This window comes from Lathyrus oleraceus, chromosome 2 (genome assembly GCF_024323335.1).
Source record: "Lathyrus oleraceus cultivar Zhongwan6 chromosome 2, CAAS_Psat_ZW6_1.0, whole genome shotgun sequence".
NCBI lineage: Eukaryota > Viridiplantae > Streptophyta > Magnoliopsida > Fabales > Fabaceae > Lathyrus > Lathyrus oleraceus.
In genome coordinates this window covers 320964288-320976119 of record NC_066580.1, presented here as the reverse complement: position 1 = coordinate 320976119, position 11832 = coordinate 320964288, and the positions used below count along the sequence as shown (strand labels likewise).

General features: G+C 32.7%; 1 pseudogene; it reads right to left on the bottom strand.

Moving 5' to 3' along the window:
• Positions 1 to 3527: 3527 nt before the first annotated feature.
• On the bottom strand, positions 3528 to 6547 carry LOC127123050 (probable CCR4-associated factor 1 homolog 11; annotated as a pseudogene).
• Between the last annotated feature and the right edge of the window lie 5285 nt (positions 6548 to 11832).

Sequence of the window (11832 nt, the reverse complement as noted above, 5' to 3'; positions counted from 1 at the left end):
AAAAGAGAGTTGAGGATACAACTAAAATATGCAATTAATAAAATTCAGCACCCGGTATTATCAAAGGAACCCAAAAAAGAAACTACCAACTGACATGCATCTGAGTTCCTATTCAATATGGCTCTTTTCCTTTACTTGAAAAGGAAATGTGAATCATTTTCAAATGCCCCTGCCTCCTTTCAATGTTTGATGAACCAAGTGTTTCAGCCTGTTCTTTGATGATATTCTCATTTATGGTCCGTCTTGGCTGACGCATCTTGAACATCTACAGGTGCTACTGCAGCTTCTCAGTGACCACCAACTGTTTGTAAAATTGTCTAAGTGCTCTTTTGGTCTTGATGAAGTAGAGTACTTGGATCACACGGTATCGGGACAAGGAGTCACTATGGATAAACACAAGGTACATGCTTTTTTAGAGTGGCAAACACCTGCCAATGTCAAGCAGTTGAGAGGGCTTCTCGGCCTCACGGGCTATTATCGCAGGTTCATTAAGTCTTATGCTACTATTGCTTCTCCTCTGACTGATTTGTTAAGGAAAGACAATTTTTGTTGGTCTCCATCGGCTCATGCCGCATTTCTCACATTGAAGCAAGCTATCACTTCTGCACCACTGTTGGTTCTTCCAGATTTCTCTCAAACATTTATCTTGGAGACTGATGCCTCGGGTTCAGGCATAAGAGCAGTGTTGAGTCAACAAGGCCACCCTATTGCGTATTTCTCTAAGAAGCTAGGGCCAAATGTGCAGAAACAATCAGCTTATCTCAGGGAATTTCGTGCCAATACTAAAGCTATGGCTAAGCTCAAACATTATTTGCTCGGCCATAAATTCATCACCCGCACTGATCAAAAGAGTTTGAAGGCCGTGTTGGATCAGTCCTTACAAACACCGGAGCAACAAGCTTGGTTGCACAAGTTTTTTGGGTTTGACTTCACCATTGAATATAAACCAGGCAAAGAGAATGTTGCTGCTGACTCACTTTCTCGTATGTTTGTATTGGCCTGGTCTGAACCACAACAACTATTCTTACCAGAGCCCAGAACCGCCATACGGGACTGTCCTCACTTTGGCCCAATTTTTCAAGCATGTTTGACTGATGAAGCGCCACACCTGAGTTATGCTGTGAAGGATAGTTTGTTGTGTTGGAATGATAGGCTTGCTATTCCATCTAAGAGCTCTTTAATTCCACAGGTTTTGCAGGAATACCATAACTCCTTTGTTGGAATTACAAGAACTATAGCTCGCATCTGCAGCCAGTTTTATTGGCCACAAATGAAACATGATATCACTGAATATGTGAAGCTATGTACCATTTGTCAACAGGCCGAACACTACTTCCTTGCCAGCCGGGTTGCTAATTCCATTACCTATTCCAACTCAGGTTTGGGAGGATATTGCCATGGATTTTATAACCGAATTGCCCAACTCTGGTGGTTTTACTGTCATATTTGTGGTTGTAGACAGACTTACCAAATTTGGCCATTTCTTTCCCTTAAAGACTGACTATGATAGTAAGCTTGTGGCTGAAGTTTTCATCAAGACTGTCGTAAAACTACACGGCATGCCAAAGTCCAAATTTTGGTCGAAGGTACTCCACTTAGCTGAGTATTGGTACAACACTGCGTTCCAAACTAGTGCTGCCATGACACCTTTTATGGCTTTATATGGCAGAAATCCTCCGGCCCTTACTAGATCTGTTGCCATTAAGGAAGGTGGAGATGATGCCGTCAATGCTCAACTTATAACAAGAGAACATATTCTGATTCAGTTACAACAAAATCTGCATAAGGCTCAACAGTTAATGAAGAATCAGGCTGACAAGAAGAGAAAGCATGTCACATTGGAGATTGGAGACCTTGCCTTGTTCAAGCTTCAACCCTATCGACAAGTCACCGTCAGCTCTAGACAGAATCAGAAACTTGTCTTATCCTTCTAGCTTCCCTCTTTTTTCCATGTCTAATGGGCTGTTGTTAAAGAAAGGGAGAATTTGGTTACCCTCCGATTCACGTTTCAAATTCCTTTTGCTAAAAGGATATCTTGAAACTCTTATTGGAGGACATGCTGGGGTAGTAAAGACCCTCAAGAGACTCTGCAAATTTTTATTGGGATTCAATGAGACAAGACATCAAAGAATTTGTGGCTCATTGCATTGTTTGTAAACAGACCAAGTACAGCACTACTAAGCCTAATGGGCTTTTACAGCCTCTGTCTATTCCAACTAATGTTTGGGAAGACATTTTGCTTGACTTTGTCACTGGTTTGCCTGTTTCTGGAGTATTTTCAGTTCTGTTTGTGGTGGTCGATAGATTCTCCAAGGCGGTGTGCACATGGGAGCCCTTCCGTCTCATTTTATAGCCTACAAAGTGGCTGAATTATTTGTGGATATGGTTTGCAAGCTTCACGGTTTACCTAAGAGTATTGTGTCCGACCGTGACCCCATCTTCTTCAGTAAACTTTGGACTGATCTGTTCAAGTTTATTGGGACTTTGTTGAGAATGAGCTCTTCTTACCACCCACAGACAGACAAACTGAACTCAAGAATTTGGGTCCGAAATTACCGGCAGCTTCTGTTTATATTAAAGAGCTTCATGCAATCACATAGGCCGTTCTCAAGTGGCGTCAATACCTCTTGGGACATTTCTTTATTATTCGGACAGGCCATAAAAGCATTAAGGAGTTGTTACAACAGGTTATTCAAACACCGGATCAGCAGGCCCATGTGCAGAAATTATTGGGTTTTCAATTTCGTATTGAGTACAAACCAGGAGCTTCCAACAAAGTTGCTGATGCTTTATCACACGTGCCTGCAGAGTGGCCTACCGAAGATCACATTGCTCAACAATATGCTTTGTGGACCTTGGTATCTTCCCCTACTTTTGGCATTGTGTCTCAATTAAAAAAAGAAAATGCCTCTGATCCTTTTCTACTTGAGTTTCACAATCAAAACTTACAAGGTACCTTGGTAGCTCCTTATACTATTGTGAATGGATTACTTCTCAATGCTGGCCGTTATGTTTTAACATTATATACATTGTTGGTTGCAATTGTGGTTGAAGATAAAGTTTATGTCTCTGTATTGAGACTCATTACTGAGATTGCTATGTTTAGCAGATAATAAATTTCAATCTATTCAAATATTCATGAATCAAATCCTAAGCGCAGAATTGTCATTACATATGTTAGTCTATCCGTTCTTTAAGTTTGTCGTGCAAAATTGCTCTAGTATTTAGACATGAAGAAGCTTTATACTTTACTCTATTAGATTCAGCAATACACAAACATTTAATATATATTGTAGCAGGCATCAAAAAGCTTTATACTTTACTCTGTTAAACTAAGTACCTGTTTCCTCTTACTAACCAAATTTTAATCAAATAGTTGATTATTTGAATAGCATACTGCACTTTAACCTTTAAAAGTATCAAAGAAAGAGATTTATAGTTCATGCACATGTCTATTATAGAACATAGTAACAAATTTGACAGACTCCCACCAAAATAAAGACATAAACAGAATTTAGAAAAGAAAATAATCAAAGGATGAGTATTTTATATACTTGAATTTTCATTACAATTCTGCAATTTCTAATACAATTAAACTGCAATTTCTAATACAATTTATGTACTTGAATTTTCATTACAACTAAACTGCAATTTCTAATACAATTTATGTACTTGAATTTTCATTACAACTAAACTGCAATTTCTAATCCAAACAGCACTCCGGCAGCGTGCTTGGGAGCTTCGTTGTCCTTGAAATAAGTCTTGATCATTTTGTCGAATGCATGCCACGTCAACAAACTATCCGATGCGGCTTGATGAGAATTTCCTACTGCCCGACACACATTAAGCGTAGTAGCTACCCGCTCGAGACCGCCATAAAGAGAGTTGCAGAACTTCATGAGATATTTCATATCATAAACATTTTTTCCAAACAATATTTGAACTATTTCTAAAAAATCCTCTAGCAGATTTGGTAAATTCTTTCCGGTAAGGATCTTCACCAAATACCCAAAATCATAAGCACTGCTAAACGTGACCCAAATAAGTGATTTGTTAAAAACAAGTACCGACGATAACATTAGATCAGCGAAACGCTTTGAATCCACACCGTGACAGAAATTGCGCTCAAAGTTGATCCCTTGACGGCGGAGCATATCAATGGAATCTTGATTACACGGATCATGATTGAGATCAAAATCTCTAAAATTAAACTCCCAAATGTAACAGTTATTGGTTCCAAAGTCTGGAAGATTTCCATCAGAATCCGAAAGTGTGAGTCCTACTTGAATGAGCTTCAAATCATCAACATTGGCTTTCAGGTAACGATACTGATGAGAGGGTTGAAGATAACCACGGTCAACTTTGGAGGAATGAATTACGCCGGGAAACTCGGTGTCCATTGAAATGATGAAATGACATTGATGGATAGCTCGACGGATGAGATTGAATTCATAGTCTAGATTGTATGCCCAAACTTCACGGATAATGACTTCCTTCATCATGATCGTGTTGAGTTTGAAGTTGAATCGAAACAAAGAATGAGAGAGAGACAGAGAGAGACAGAGAAAGAACACTGCAAATACTATGTTGAGTTTGTGATGTTATGTTATCATGACAAGTGATTTGGGTGTTTTATATTATAAAAAGTAACCGTTAAATACCCAAAGATTTAGAAAAAAAAAGATTTAAAAAGATTTAGAAAAGATTTGTTATTAATCATTAGAATTTAGGAAAGTTATTAATTAATATATTTATTGAATGTTATTAGGAAAATTATTAATTAATGTGTTTGTGATATTTAATTGATATTTTGATTGTTATTTTATTGTAATATTTTGATTGTGATTTTCCATTAATATATATCTCTCTCTCTCCTCTCTCCTCTCTTCTCTCTCTCTTCTCCTCTCCTCTCTCTCTCTATCTCTCTCCTCTCTCTTCGCCTCTCTCTCTCTCTCTCTCCTCTCTCTCTCTCTCTCCTCTCTTCTCTCTCTCTCTCTCTCTCTCTCTCTCTCTCTCTCTCTCTCTCTCTCTCTCTCTTCTCTCTCTCTCTCTCTCTCTTCCTCTCTCTCTCTCTTCTCTCTCTCCTCTCTCTCTCTCTCTCTCTCTCTCTCCTCTCTCTCTCTCTCTCTCTCTCTCTCTCTCTCTCTCTCTCTCTCTCTCTCTCTCTCTCTCTCTCTCTCTCTCCTCTCTCTCTCTCTCTCTCTCTCTCTCTCTCTCTCTCTCTCTCTCTCTCTCTCTCTCTCTCTCCCCTCACTACAATAATTTATTTTCTACTATTTATCATAAGAAGAATATATTAATAGTTTAATTAATAAAATTAATATTTTTTTTGTTTATTTAATTGTGCAAAATTGTGAAAATTAGTATGAGAAAAAAAACGTGGTCAAAGGAGTTAGAAAAGTATGAGTGGAAATTCAATCACAATTGCATTTGTGCAAAAATGTTTCTATAGATTTGTTATTAATGAATAGGATATTGATATTTAAGAAAGTTATTAATTAATGTGTTTGTGATATTGAATTGATATTAAGGAAAGATATTAATTAATTAATGTGTTTGTGATATTGAATTGTATTAAGGAAAGTTATTAATTAATGTGTTTGTGATATTGAATTCTTATTTAGGAAAGTTATTAATTAATGTGTTTGTCATATATTTAATTGATATTAAGGAAATTAATTAATTAATTAATTAATGTGTTTCATGAATGTCAAATTCTAATTCTAATTATATAAAATTCAACTAACCAATCACTATTTAGTCGAAACTTTGTCACCAAGTCTATCTCATATTAATGAACACAATATAGTTATTACTAAATTTTCTATAAATCATCAAAAGTGTTTCAAATGTTGTTTATAAGGAAGATTATTGTTGCCTTCCAGACTAAGGAATTTTGTGGTGATTTTCCTTGATCGTAGAATCTCCATAAATCATCAAAAGTGTTTGGCATGATGTTTATGTTAATGGTTTTGTAGAGCCAATGTCAGAGACTTTTAGAAAAGTTGCAATCAAGACTTTTATCATGTGTTCTATCCGGTACACTTGCAAATGTTTCATATGGAGACTATAGCACATTTGAATAAACCGTGTGTTTTGAAAAGTACTACGGAGACTTTATTATATATAGAGAGATTACAACTAATTACATGATATAATCGATGTGGGACTATTCGATATACAAATATTTTTAATATTATATTTAGAAATATCAACACTCCCCCCCAAGGTTGAGCATATAAGTCAAATGCACCAAACTTGTTACATATATAATTAGTTATGGGACTTCACGGGATTTTAGAAACACGTCTGACAATTGATCATTAGAGTTAACGAAGTTTGTGACGATGTCACCTGATTCGATTTTCTCTCTGACAAAGTGATAGTCTATCTCAACGTGTTTGGTCCTCTCATGTATGATTGAATTTGAAGCAATGTGCAATGCAACTTGATTATCACAAATAAGTGTCGTTGGTCTTCCTTCTTCAATTCGAAGTTCCTTAAGCAACTGTTTTAACCAAATAAATTTGCATGTTGCCATTGCCATGACCCTATACTAACATTGAGTGGCAATTCAACGATGCGGTCTCCTTTGTATTTTGAACATGTTGACAAACTTTTTCCTGACTCTCTAACTTCAAAATCTCAAAAAATGTGTTTTCAAAAGAGCTCTCATTAGCAAACCACCTCATTCACCACCTTTACCAAATATCCAATTCATTGACGAGATGTTAGTTTTTATGCACAAATACATTGAATGGGTCGTCAATGTTAAGGGTGACAGTAAAATTGCACTTTCGAGTTGTTTATACATTGCTCGGTAAAGGAGAGAAGGATCATACATTTGCCTGGCAACAATTTATCAAAGAGTTGGAAATCCACAAAGAATCATACACATGACTATACAGGAAAAAAAGATAATTTTGATGAAATTCATAAATCTCTTACTCCTTGCATTAGCAGACCGACACCGAAAGATAAAATAGATCATCTTATAGAAAATGCATATAATAAGATATGTATTAATATGACAAGTTGCAGTTTCTCGAAAACATTTAAGTTATGCCTTATTGTGCCAAATGATCTCAGAGTTCTAGTTTTCAATAAGGTGACTCGGAACTATTCACTATTCATCATGTCCTAACCTAACTTTAAGTTATTAATTAATGTGTTTGTGATATTTAATTGATATTTTGATTGTTATTTTATTGTAATATTTTGTTTGTGATTTTCCATTAATATACTCTCTCTCTCAAATTATCACTACACTAATTTATTTTGTATTATTTATCATAAGAAGAATATATTAATAGTTTAATTAAAAAAATAATAATAAAATATTTTTTTTGTTTATAAAATTGTGACAATTAGTATGAGAAAAAAAATATGGTCAAAGGAGTTAGAAGAGTCATGAGTTGAAATTCAATCACAATTGCATTTGTGAAAAAATGTTTCTAATATTTAGATTTGTTATTAATGAATATGATATTGATAATTAGGAAAGTTATTAATTAATGTGTTTGTGATATTGAATTGATATTAAGAAAAGTTATTAATTAATTAATGTGTTTGTGATATTGAATTGATATTAAGGAAAGTTATTAATTAATGTGCTTTGATATTGATTTTTTTTAGGAAAGTTATTAATTAATATGTTTGTGATATTGAATTGATATTAAGGAAAATTATTAATTAATTAATGTGTTTGATGAATGTGAAATTCAAGTTCTGGTTCTACAAAAATTCAACTAAGCCATCACTATCCGGTCGAAACTTTACCACCAAATCTATCTCATACTCGTTAATAAACTCAATATAAATACTATTAAATTTTCTTTTCAATAAAGAAAATGGAATATTTAAAATATTTGTATAAATGCATCCAATTAAATTATTTAATCATACTATTTTTATTAAGTTAAATACAATTTTTTAAAATAAATATCTATTTAAAAAATTGACAAGTTTACTCTAAATAATATTTATTAAAAACATTATCACTATTGTAACTTTTTTTAGTCTTATTTTATTATAACTTTAATTGTTATTCTTTCGATTGTATTCTTCCATTAATACAATTTGCCTCTCTCTTAAATTGTCACTATAATAATTCATTTTGCATTATTTATTATAAGAAGAATATATTAATAATTTAATAATATAAATCAATAAAATTAACATTTTTTGAGTTTATTTAATTATGCAAAATTGTGACAATTAATATGAGATAAAAAAGTTTTTTTTAAATAAGTTCAGTGTATAAAGAAAGAAGAATACACACAAAAATGTGGGAGACTAAATTAATATCCACTCAAAAGAAAATGAACATAAAAAAAGAAAAACTAAAGCTTTTATTTTTTATCTCCAAAGAGATGAATAAAATAAGTTAGGTAATTATATGTGAGACTTATATTAGAAAAAAAATACACAAAACTATTCCCCCTATAAATGTGAGATAAGAAAAATGTAATATTTGTAGGTTCCGTTAGCTTAAAGTATGGTTGCACACTTAGAAAAATGTATGGTCTTTCATGTGCTTGTCTAATTTTAAAGAAGGTTAAACATGATAGCCCAATACAAATGGATGAGGTTTGTACTCACTGGAAAAGGCTTAGGTTTGATGATGATTATGTGATGAAAGATGATAAATTGAATATCTCTATCTTGATCGAATGGGATGTGATACAAGCCAGTGACAATATGATACTTCACATCAAAGAGAAACTGAGGAAGTTTTCTTATCCAGAAACCACATATTTGAAACCATTGTCTCAACCGATAAAAACAAAAAGTGCTCATAAGAAGGTCAAACTAACATCGAGTGACAATTCAACGACGCGGTCTACTTCGTATTTTGAACATGTTGACAAACTTTTCCTGACTATCTAACTTCAAAATCTAAAAAAAAATGTGTTTTCAAAAGAGCTACCATTAGCAAACCAACACATTCACCACCTTTACCCAAAATCCAATTAATTGACGAGATGCCAGTTTTTATGCACAAATACATTGAATGGGTCGTCAATATTAAGGGTGACAGTAAAGTTGCAGTTTTCGAGTTGGTTATACTTTGCTCGGTAAAAGAGAGGAGGATCGTACATTTGTCTGCCAACAACTTACCAAAGAGTTGAAAATCCACAAAGAATCATACACACGACTATACAGGGAAAACGAATTTTTTTGATGCAATTCATAAATCTCTTACTCCTTGCATTAGTTGACCGACATCGAAAGAAAAAATATATCATCTTATAGAAAATACATATAATAAGGTGTGTATTAATTCGACAAGATGCAGTTTCTCGAAAACATTTTTCCACAATGCATGCCCCGCCTCAAAATCCAACCGATAGTATTATGTGTATTGAATGACTTTCAATAATATCGGCACTTTATTCAAGTTTATTTAAAATCGAGAGACCTTATACCACTGACACCACTAGAGTGGACAACTCTTTCAACAAGAGAAGCTGAGACTTGGCCGAATCATTTTTTTAGAAAGGATGCAAGAATTCACCAAGTTGAGCGAGATTGAAAGGGAATCAAATAAACAAAAGTCAATGGTAGGATTATCCACAAATATAGATTTTGTCAGTGACACATGTTTCAATTTATTTTAATTTTTATTCAATGATATATTTATGGATTAGACACGTTTTGTATTATATTTTTTTTGTTTATTTAACTGTGCAAAATTGTGAAAATTAGTATGAGAAAAAAAATGTGGTCAAAGGAGTTAGAAAAGTATGAGTGGAAATTCAATCACAATTGCATTTGTGCAAAAATGTTTCTATAGATTTGTTATTAATGAATAGGATATTGATATTTAAGAAAGTTATTAATTAATGTGTTTGTGATATTGAATTGATATTAAGGAAAGATATTAATTAATTAATGTGTTTGTGATATTGAATTGTATTAAGGAAAGTTATTAATTAATGTGTTTGTGATATTGAATTCTTATTTAGGAAAGTTATTAATTAATGTGTTTGTCATATATTTAATTGATATTAAGGAAATTAATTAATAATTAATTAATTAATGTGTTTCATGAATGTCAAATTCTAATTCTAATTATACAAAATTCAACTAACCAATCACTATTTAGTCGAAACTTTGTCACCAAGTCTATCTCATATTAATGAACACAATATAGTTATTACTAAATTTTCTATAAATCATCAAAAGTGTTTCAAATGTTGTTTATAAGGAAGACTATTGTTGCCTTCAAGACTAAGGAATTTGTGGTGATCTTCCTTGAACGTAGAATTTCCATGAATCATCAAAAGTGTTTGGCATGATGTTTATGTTAATGGTTTTGTAGAGCCAATCTCAGAGACTTCTAGAAAAGTTGCAATCAAGACTTTTATCATGTGTTCTATCCATTACACTTGCAAATGTTTCATATGGAGACTTTATTATATATAGAGAGATTACAACTAGTTACATGATATAATTGATGTGGGACTATTCGATATACAAATATTTTAATACTATATTTACAAATATCAACACTCCCCCTCAAGGTTGAGCATATAAGTCAAATGGATATCTCTACAGGTCGGGGCGACTGAACAACTGCCTTTTGTGCTTGCACCATGTACAACATTTTTATTAGAAAATTGATCATCAGCATCATCATCTTCATTTGTACACTATGGGACAGTTCCATTGATTCTCTGCATCATAAAATACACAAAGTAACACAAAATAGAATTAACACAATATATACCCTATATTTCATATAACACAATTCTCACTCTCACATATTACATATAACTCTTTTAATTCTTCCAATTCTTTCCTTCGAGTTTTCCGCTCCGCTTCTAACTTCTCATAAAATTCTTGCTTTTGAGTCTCTATCTTCCTCTGAAGCTCTTCCAACATTTCATTTTGCACCTGTCCGGTGGTTTTTCTTAGATGTACCAAAAAATACTCTCAGACGATACCATCTCCAACCCCACAGACACGCCCACCATGCTCTTTTGTTTCAATTAAGTTAACCAAGAAATCTTACACAATATGATAAGACATACATTGTTAATTATCAAAGCGATTAAAATAACACTAAACATATGCAGAAGAAGTTCTACTTAAATTTTTTTCAGCGAAATTAATTTATATCATCGAGTGATTTAATTTTGTATGAGTCACACATATAGTTCAATCATTCCCTGTCTAGTTTGACTATTGACTATTTAAACTCATTGATTGTTGAGTTCGGTTTTTAAAATATTTACTAGTCTACCTCCGACAAACCTTATAGAAACAATTACATTAATTAAAAATGGTGAATTATTAAATTTATTGATTATTTATACAATTTTATAAGTTTATTTTTTAAAAAGAATTATTTGATATTTGAATAAAAGTATTTAGTATATATTATTAAAAAAAAAGTGCAACATAATTTGGAGCATATATGTAAAACTATCATTAGTGCACTTTAATATTTGAAGAAAGTATTTTTAAAAGTAAAACTAGAAAAATTCAATAAAACTAAAAAAAAGAGTCATATATTTAGAAAGAAAATAAACTAAAAGAATGATAACTTTTAAAACTAACCACATGACAGAGAGAATTTAAAATGCATTTTAAAGTAACAAATTTTAACTCATTTCACTACGCCAAAAAGGTTTTTTAACAGCGCATCTTAGACAGCGCTTTTAAAAGAAAGCGCTGTCTAAGGTTAAAATAAAAATAAAACACGGAAAATGTTCTAAAAATTTAATGAAAGCGCTGTCTAAGGGGGGGTCTTAGACAGCGCTTTTAGAAAGCGCTGTTTAAACTGATTTTAATTTTTAACGATGTAAGAGAAAAGTAGCAGAAGAA